Here is an 8,692-nt window from a genome sequence, read left to right as displayed (position 1 = left end):
ATATTTAATATACAAAATATATTTAATCCTGCCTCAACTGTGGGCTGGACTAGATGACCTCTCAAAGTCTCTTCCAGCCTGTTACTGAGTGGGCTAGGCTCAGAGGTCTTTTGCTGGAGACCTCATGGTCTTACCACAACCCAGTGCAGGGAAAGAGAAATAGAAGTGAGTCCTCCAGGTTGCCTAGAGTGGCTGTGGGGAAGCAGCCAATCAGAGAGAGGCTGCAGGGAGCAGCCAATCTGAGTCCAGCAAACTCATATAAATGGTGCTGCTGGACAGAGTAGATTCAGCTGCTGGCAGGGACCACAGAGCAAGAAAAGTGTTCCTGGCTGGCTGCAGGGACTCAAGAAAGACTTCAGCTCTGATATAAAGGTGAATGTGAAGTTACTGGGACTGCAGGGAAGTGGCCCAGAGAAATGCAGCAATTAGTAAATGGACACAGCAGGCAGTGACTACTTATAAGATCTGTGGGTCAGGACCTGGAGTAGTGGGTGGGCCTGGGTCTTCCCCACCACCAACCACTAGGGAAGTGGCTTAAGCCCTGAAAAGGGAAGTATCCCAGAGAAGGGGCTGAAGACCCAGAAAGAGGGTCAGCATTTATGGGACTTTCTTTACCACCCTGGAAAAGGACTGAACTGTAAAGAATGACTCAGTTGGAGACAACAGATGAAAAGTCTCCAGGGAGGAAGCCCTGGGGGCACTGCTCCATACCAGCACAGGGATAATTGAGAGAGAGCCCAGAAAGGGCTGAGAGACAGTTTGAAAGTAGCCCAGGAGGGGCTTATAACCAGCCAGGGAACTGCGATAGGCCCTGTTGGACAGATTGAGGACTGAACCCAGGGACAGGGCTGCAGACAGACTGTACTGAGGGCACTGAGATAGGTCCTGTTGGACTGTGTACCCCAGAAGGGGTTTGTTCTGTGTGTGTTCACGCAGTCTGTGTGAACGACTCAGCCAGAGGGCTGTCACTGAAAATCCACCAGGGACCTTAAGTGCCAGCAGGGGTCACTGCAAGCAGCACAATGCAGAGAGTGTACAGGTGCAGACCCAATCTGCTGGCAGGGGCACTTGCAAGAGATGAGTGGACCCCATCACACAGCCCTACATTTCTCTGAGTTGGTTCTGAAAAATAATATGCCATATTGAAGAAGACATTCTCCCTCTATAACAATAGATTAAAATGTTAATTGTTGTTAGTAAACAAACTTTTTCTACAAGACTTTTGATTCTAGTTCATTAAAACCTAGTCAATAAATATTAACCATATTTGTCTGTCTATTAGAAATGCTGACTTCAGTTGCAGATGTGCTCAAACCCAATTCATTAAAGAGGGGGTGCAGGGGAGATTCTGATTTTCAGGGAGTACTTTTTAGTTAACAATAGAGTGTTATCCATTTTAAAAAAAATACCAAACCCAACATAGGGATTGGTTAAAGTAAGATTTACAGGGGTGAGGCAGTCTGGATTAACCTGTTGGATTGATCTTTCTAGAGCCTCTGGCCTAGAACAAGCTATATTTCTTGGTCTTTCTCACAGCGCTTTAGCTCATATTAAATGTCTTACAGCAGGTCTGAATCTGGGCTGATTCATAGCCATATCTTCTCCAGTCTGCACACCAAATACTCCAATTCTCAGAACACCGTTAAACTTCCAGTGAGAGGGGACAGCCAACAGAGGATGACAGCTGCTAATGTGTGTTGGTGAGCTGATTGATATCCAGGCAAGGGGTGTTGGTGAGCTGATTGATATCCAGGCAAGGGGGGTAAGAGTGTTCAGCTGTGCCTGGCACCACTGAGACCACAAAAATCAATGGGATTCATTCATCTCTGTGGCTGTAAACAAACTAATTGCCTCTGGTGCTAATTTAGGTGTGGAATATCCTCTGTATCAAAATATGTAAGATGACAGTTGGACCATCCTATTAGTAATCTGAGCATATTAAATAGTTAAGATAAAACCCAAACATGAGGTCAAGAATATGGCTGCAATAGCATCCATGCTATACCAGGTTATGCCCAGAAAGTCCATGGGTGGCTGGAAGTAATGAACCAGTCCATCTGAGCTGACTTCTACTCACAGAACCTCTTGAGAACAATAATACATGAGGACACCTACACCCGATCAGAGAACCCAGGCATGAATTATCAGTGGACCAACAGAACCATATCTCTTGGTCATTTCTAGGGACACAGGAAATGGACCCATACTCAATATCCTTTACTCCATGGCCTCAGACATCACCAGCACAATGAAAATATCTCAGCTACTCTCCACCTCCACCTTCTTCCTGAGTTGCATCTGTTTATACCAGTAGATAATTTGGTCTTGGTACTTAACCATAAAATGATTAAAAGTCATTAAATACCCAGACAACACATTGTATCACTGGAACTGAGATTGCAACTGTGTGTTAATAATATAAAACATGGCAAGAACTTTGTAATTGACAAAAAACAGGGATTTCAGAGTTAAGTGTAAACATATAAAAGAAACCCAAACATTGGAATTACTGGAAATACCCTGTTAAGATCACATAAGCTGCCTTAACTCTATTATTGTATATGCATAGATAAACTTAAACACAAGGTGTGAGATCCTGACTCCATGGAAGACAATGGGATTTTTTTCCCATTGCCCTCAGTGGGGTCGGGATTTCACCCATCATGTCTGGTTTATTGAGGAATATCTGAACATTTCCTATAGACTAAAGATACAGTTCTGCTCAAATATGGAGCAACTGTAAGGTTGCTCAGCAAATACACCTCTGTTCTACTTGGGGAGCAGGTCAAATATTTCTCCATCTGGGCTGTGGTGAGCGTACTCGTCCTCGACTGACAGCCTTCTTATTCTACCCCAAACATGAATAACAAGATAGAGACATTTAGGGAAACCTTTTAGATGCTGAGTTACACTGTTATGAAGCATTGTTTTCATGTTGTGAAGGATCAACCCCCTTCTCCAAGGCAAATATTAAATTGTTTAATACTGTTGAAAACCCTGGGGCAATCTCTTTCCATTTCAAATACAGAAGTGGTACAAAGACTTTCCCAGATACAGGCCATTAGCAGGGATTCTGGCATAGGGAACACTGGCTGCATTGTACCATAAGTATGCATGTGTCTTTACAAACAAAATTGACAGATTCTTTCCCACAATAAGTTTTCAGTACAAGGGTCTGATTCTGAGTAGAGCTGGTTGAATATTATTTGAGTTATTTTCAGTTTTTTGTTCAAATAATTTATCTGAATAATATTTTGGGGGCATTCAACCTTGTATAGTATTGGTAGAATATATTATCTCTCCAGGTAATGGAGAGATTCCTGGAATAATATATTCCTTTTTTTCCTATATTTGATCAATCCTAGTTCTGAAGGGTGTATTTGCCAGCATCTCTCAGGATCAGGCCCTAAATGATCGAAATATCTGTGAAAGGAATGTTCTATCAGACAGAAACTTGGTTTGGAGCTGAGAAACCGACTGAAGGGTGTAACATTTGGAAAAGGAAGCCCATTAATATTTCCTGTCATTCAGCTGTCACTTTTTTAAATTTGAAGATTTATCTGTTGTACAAACATACCTAGGGAAGTAGGCTTTATTAAAAGATGTGGAGAAAAAAATTCTCATTTTATCATTTCAATGTGTGTTTAAAAATCAAGCACACATCTCTTTTATTAGATTTACTTGTCCTCCATTTTTTTCAACTTCCTGTTCAGTATTGAAATTAACTGGTGCATTGCATCTTATTTATTTGTGCAGTTTACAATAGCATCATCAGTTAAAATCTGTTTTTTTCAGGGATTTATATCTCAGTCGTTATAGTTAACATTGGCCTGAAATCTAGCAGAGGGTGACTAAGAGTCTGAGAGAGACAAACAAAAAAGAAGGCTGGGGCTGTTTCCTAAGTTCTGAAAGCATGCAAAGTGAAATCGTTTTCTGTACTCTTACTACTACAGAATTCCTGTTAGGCCTGCTTTAAGCACAATCTAATGCTGAAGATGTTTGTTAACAATGTTGGGTTTTTTTTTTTGTTTTTTTTTTTTTACACGAGCGTTTATTTAACTTTGTGAATATTTGTAAGTTTTTTTTCTTTTAAAGATACTGTTATGCTGGGAGTTGGGTGAAATCTCCTTGAAGCTGGTGGGCATAACAGCCTCCCTTCATTCAAGATAACTTAAGAAACAATTTAGCTCCTTTGTGGAATGAGATAGCTGAAACAATCGGAGCCAGCACCCACATGCAAGCCATATGTATTGCTGATCAGGAATCTGAGTTAGTGGGCAGAGAGGTTTCACTGGGGGTTGGTAATTGTTTTGGTGGAGCTGTGTGTGCGAAGAGAAGCAGCAGAAACACCACCAAAACAGCAGAAAACCAAGGAGACAGCCAAAACTGCAGGGGGAGCATGGCCCTGAGAGAAAGCCTAGAGAGAGTTTTATGGGCAGAGTGCTGGATGAAAGAGGCTTGGAACACTGAGCAAATAAACTGTCTCCTGCTGTTTAGCTCTTGCTGTGTTCAGGAAAATAGAACTTTATGTAATTTTTTGTGGGTTGAGCTAGGTATTTCTTTGACGCAATCCTGGTCATCATCAATTTCTCTTCCTAACGGAAACAACCTTCAAGACCCCAAATATTGGCTAACTGCTTTTACTTGAACCTTGCAGAGTGTGTGAATTTGGGAAATTCTGGGACAGTGCTTTGTTACAATGCGTAGCAGCTGTTATAACATTTCAAGAGATCTGTGGTAGGCATTTGGATCTAGTCAAAACTAACCAGGATCTTGAAGAAAAAAAATCCTTTCCCTAAAACTCCCCCCAAAGATAGCTAAAGGCTGGCTATCAAATGCAAGCTCCCACCCATATATACTAGATATGGGAAGATGTGAGCATCACTGTGATTGAGCTTGGAACATACAGGGATTGTATCTCTGGTGGTGAGGGAGGAGGAAGATCCATAGAGGATGGTGAGAATGTTCATATCACCAGCTACCACACCCAGAAGGTGCTTCTGGCAGCCCTAAAGTCCATCCTTACTCAGGAAAAAACAAGAACCTGTTTAACATTAGGCTTGTGTGTAAGCCCCAAGTGAATTCAATGGGAGTTAAGTATGTGCTTTAAGTTAAGCATGTGGCTAAGTACTTTGATGAATAGGGATGGCTTTAGCAAAGCATTTAAGCACATGCATGAATTGGAACCTGTATTAAGGAGAGTGGCTTACCCTGGCAGCCCCCTATTGAAGAGGCAGCAGCAGCAGCCGCCCAGTGACTAATGTGAAACAGGCAAGAGGTTGTGAACTTGTTCCAAAAAGACAACCATGGTGAGAGGGAAGTGAGAGGAAACTAGAGAGGTTAGGAGTGGTGGAAATGGAAACCTTGTGGGAATAATTTCCACTACTTTGGTTTGATCCAGGATTTGAACTCAAGATTCCTGTGGAAAAATCAGTATGTGATCATGTAATTAAAGACTATCATAATGCTATATGCACGGGAACCCATAGTTCTGATTTTCCCTAACATTTGAGTGTTTGACTTTGCCACTTTAATGTTCTTTTACCATAATTTTTGGCATGTAATTTCCTAAGTTTATTTTATGAAAGCATACAGAGATAACAGAAATTCCATCATTTGGGATCATATTGACCCCCACTTGGGTTATCAGCATGGTGGGACTGTTTAAATCCAGATACGGTTCTCTTCCACCAGTACTAATGGTGTAACTGATGTAAAAAAGGTATTACCTTCTATGTGGACCTGCCACTAGAGGGAGATGGAGACGCACATTTTGCCAGTGGGTTTCACTGAAGGAATTCAGAGAAGGAATATTGAGATTCAGGAATAATGGATTATATTCCAGATTCTATAGGGGAGTGTTCTCTAGTGGTTACTGATCCTTCTGCCCCTATTTCCCCACTTAACTTCTCCCTGTCCACTTCTGTTCCTATCCCCCATTCCCTATGCCAGCCTGTCCCAAGCTACTGCTGTTTTCCTCCCCTGCCAAATCTCAAGCCCTTGCTCTAAAGCATGGTGGTGCTAAAGCATCTCAATAAAATGACTGAGAATTTTTTAACATGGGTAAAAAATTATTTTCTTTCTTGGAACAGCTCAATTACTTTAGTTGAAACTTTAAAAAAAAAAAATTCAGACTGAGACAGACACCTAGTCTGGAAAATTTCAGCCTGAATAGTTTAAGTTTGATAAAGTTATAAGCAATTGAAAACAGGGTCTTTTAATGGAAAGTGTCAGGCAACCTTAAATATATGCAGCACTGCCTGCATTGTCTAGAATATTATGAATGGAGACAAGTTCACTTATTAGCTTTATGCATTGGAAGTAAAATTATAAGAACATAGAATTTGCCATTCTTAATCAGAAATTTATATTGTGGCAAAATCATGGCAAAAAGCCCTTCTAAGGAGTCAAGTATTACATGAACTTGACTTGACAATTGCTGTGGAACATTATGTTGTTGCATGCTGTTACCATGGAAACAGGATGTAGTTTCTAGAGCTCATTGAGTAGCATGAAAAAGCAGTTTAAACTTAGGGTATGTCTACACTGCCATTGACTTGGGGATTGATGCAGCTGAATCGATTGAGCGGGTCATGGAGACCCGCTCAGTTGATTCCGGACGTGCTCTGGTCAACACGATGAAACCACCTCCCTGAAAGGAGTAAGACTGCATTGACCAGAGGGCATCTCCAGTGACACAGCACAGTGGAGACGCCGTGGTACAGCAACGGAAGTAAGCTGATGGGAGATACACACGCTACTTTATGTAGCGTGCGTATCTCCTGTCGACTGCCAGTGGAAGTGTAGAGCAGGCCTTAGTCTTGTAGCAGAAACAAAGTCCAACACTCCTCTGAGTGGACTGAAGGGCTCAGTTGTCCCTCCTAAAATAAAGGCATGCCAAGGTGCATTTTTTACTTTGAGAGCTACCAAACAGTGACATCTTCAAATCTGAACCGAGCGAAGGTCAGAAAAGCCAATGGTTAGCATCATAGGAGAAATAGTTAAGAATTCACCCTAAATTTGTTTGGATATTCTATTATTTATTTAAATATTCATTAGATTTTTTTTAAGTAGGCCTCTTTCACTTTCTTTTCTATTGTCACATCCTTACATAATTATGTTAAACTGTGTAAGTAAATTTTACCTTCTCAATTTTTCTGCTACAGAAATATAATAAAGTAATGGATGCTCTAATGTGACTAACTTCAGTCAAAGTAGTCTACTTGATAGTCAAAAAAGAACACTGGGCAATGACTTGTAGCCTTGGAAATTTTTTTAAAATATTTAAAATTAGGGACAGTTGACAGCATCAGCATATTATTTTACTCTTGAATAAAAGATCCACCAAATTCTATTGAATGGGCAGCTGACGGAATAGGGATCAGAAGCAGCATGTATAGAGTACCGTGCATTTTTTATAGGAACCAGCAAGGAAGAGAAAAAAACTTCAAAAATGATTTTCAATGGCCACTAGAGCTACTGTGGGCATGTATTCTATGTCTGGCATTATGCTTTCAGTTCTCCAGTATTCACCAGAAAGATCTGTGCTAGCAGGGTTGTAGCGAGCAGACCAGAGAGGGGGAAATCTCTCTCTGGGCCAATTTCTCCCATCTTTCTTGAGTCTATAGTCAGGCAAAACTCCAATTAACTTACTTGGAAGTTCCAACCAGGTAACAACTAAACCCCTGATTCTGCTATGGGTGTCACACAGTTGGTCCCCTATGCCGAGTTCACTGACTTCCATGAGGCTCTGTATGGGTGCAGAGCTCTGTATGGTCTGCCAACACAGAGGTCACTGCAGGACTAGAGCCTAAATAAGGATTTAGCCTCCCATGATTAGGTTGGCTAACAATCTGCAGGTACACAAGGGTGCATAGAAAGTGCCCTGTCCCCCCATGGGTGGAGATTGGGGTATTAGGAGGGGGATGATGCACCCCGCCCCCCCCCAAGTGGATACATCGCAGAGGCAACTGGTGGGGGAAAGGTCCACAGATTTTTCTCCCTTTGGCCCTGCTACCTCCCCACAGAGGAACATTCAGGGGGGCAAGTGGTGATGCCAGGCACTCTGTGCGTCCAGGTCAGTTTCCCCATGTGGACTGTGCAAGGGAGGGCAGGAGAGCAGCTCTTGACCCTCACAGCAGCTTGGGGCTGTTTCAGTTTTATTATCTATAAAATAAGAGCCTTGCTCCAGAAACACTGGCATCGAGACATAAGGGCCGCATTCAAATCAGCATCAGTAATATTGTAGCAAGTGTACGCAAGATCTGAGCTTCTTCTCAAGCATCCATGGGGTGTCCAGCAGTGACTGTGTCAAGCCCAGGTGAGTGGCAGAGTGAATGGGGAAAGTTAAATGGGAGTGGAACGTGCTTAGGCAGATGGACAAAGGGGACAGGCTTCAGCAATGGATTTGACTGATGTGTGCATTGCATGTTTATGTACGTTTGAAACCAAAGAGATGTGATTCATAGTTATATGAAAGTGCTCCATTCTGTTTATTCCAGAATTTGTTTTTATGCTAATGTTGGTTTTTAAAGATAGCTGGTAAACATGGCAAATTAAGTTAAAACAAACAATTAAGCGTGCTTTAAATAATGAAGATATGTGTGATTTCAAGTACACTGTAATTTAAGTACCACTAACAGCTGGTAAATCCAGAAGTTAGACCTATACCTATTAATAGTATTAAGCCCCT

The 8,692-nt window shown here is 41.7% G+C and overlaps 1 protein-coding gene across 3 annotated transcripts in view; it reads left to right on the top strand.

Annotated features, from left to right (window-relative positions):
- Positions 1-299: 299 nt before the first annotated feature.
- The window catches only part of PLEKHB2 (pleckstrin homology domain containing B2), a 48,614-nt gene continuing 40,221 nt past the window's right edge, over positions 300-8,692 (top strand). For 2 of the 3 annotated variants that reach the window (XM_067538870.1, XM_067538868.1), the window contains exons 1-2: positions 300-372; positions 1,566-1,700. The gene's annotated coding sequence lies outside the window, so the exon portion shown is untranslated. The remainder of the gene's footprint in view (positions 373-1,565; positions 1,701-8,692) is intronic. The other variant, XM_067538869.1, reaches the window with a different exon arrangement.

This window comes from Emydura macquarii, unplaced genomic scaffold (genome assembly GCF_026122565.2).
Source record: "Emydura macquarii macquarii isolate MOO-44397 ecotype Brisbane River unplaced genomic scaffold, CSIRO-AGI_Emac_v2 contig_499, whole genome shotgun sequence".
Classification (NCBI taxonomy): Eukaryota; Metazoa; Chordata; order Testudines; family Chelidae; genus Emydura; species Emydura macquarii.
Note: the sequence above shows the minus strand (reverse complement) of the source record. Positions and strands in the feature narration are given on the sequence as shown.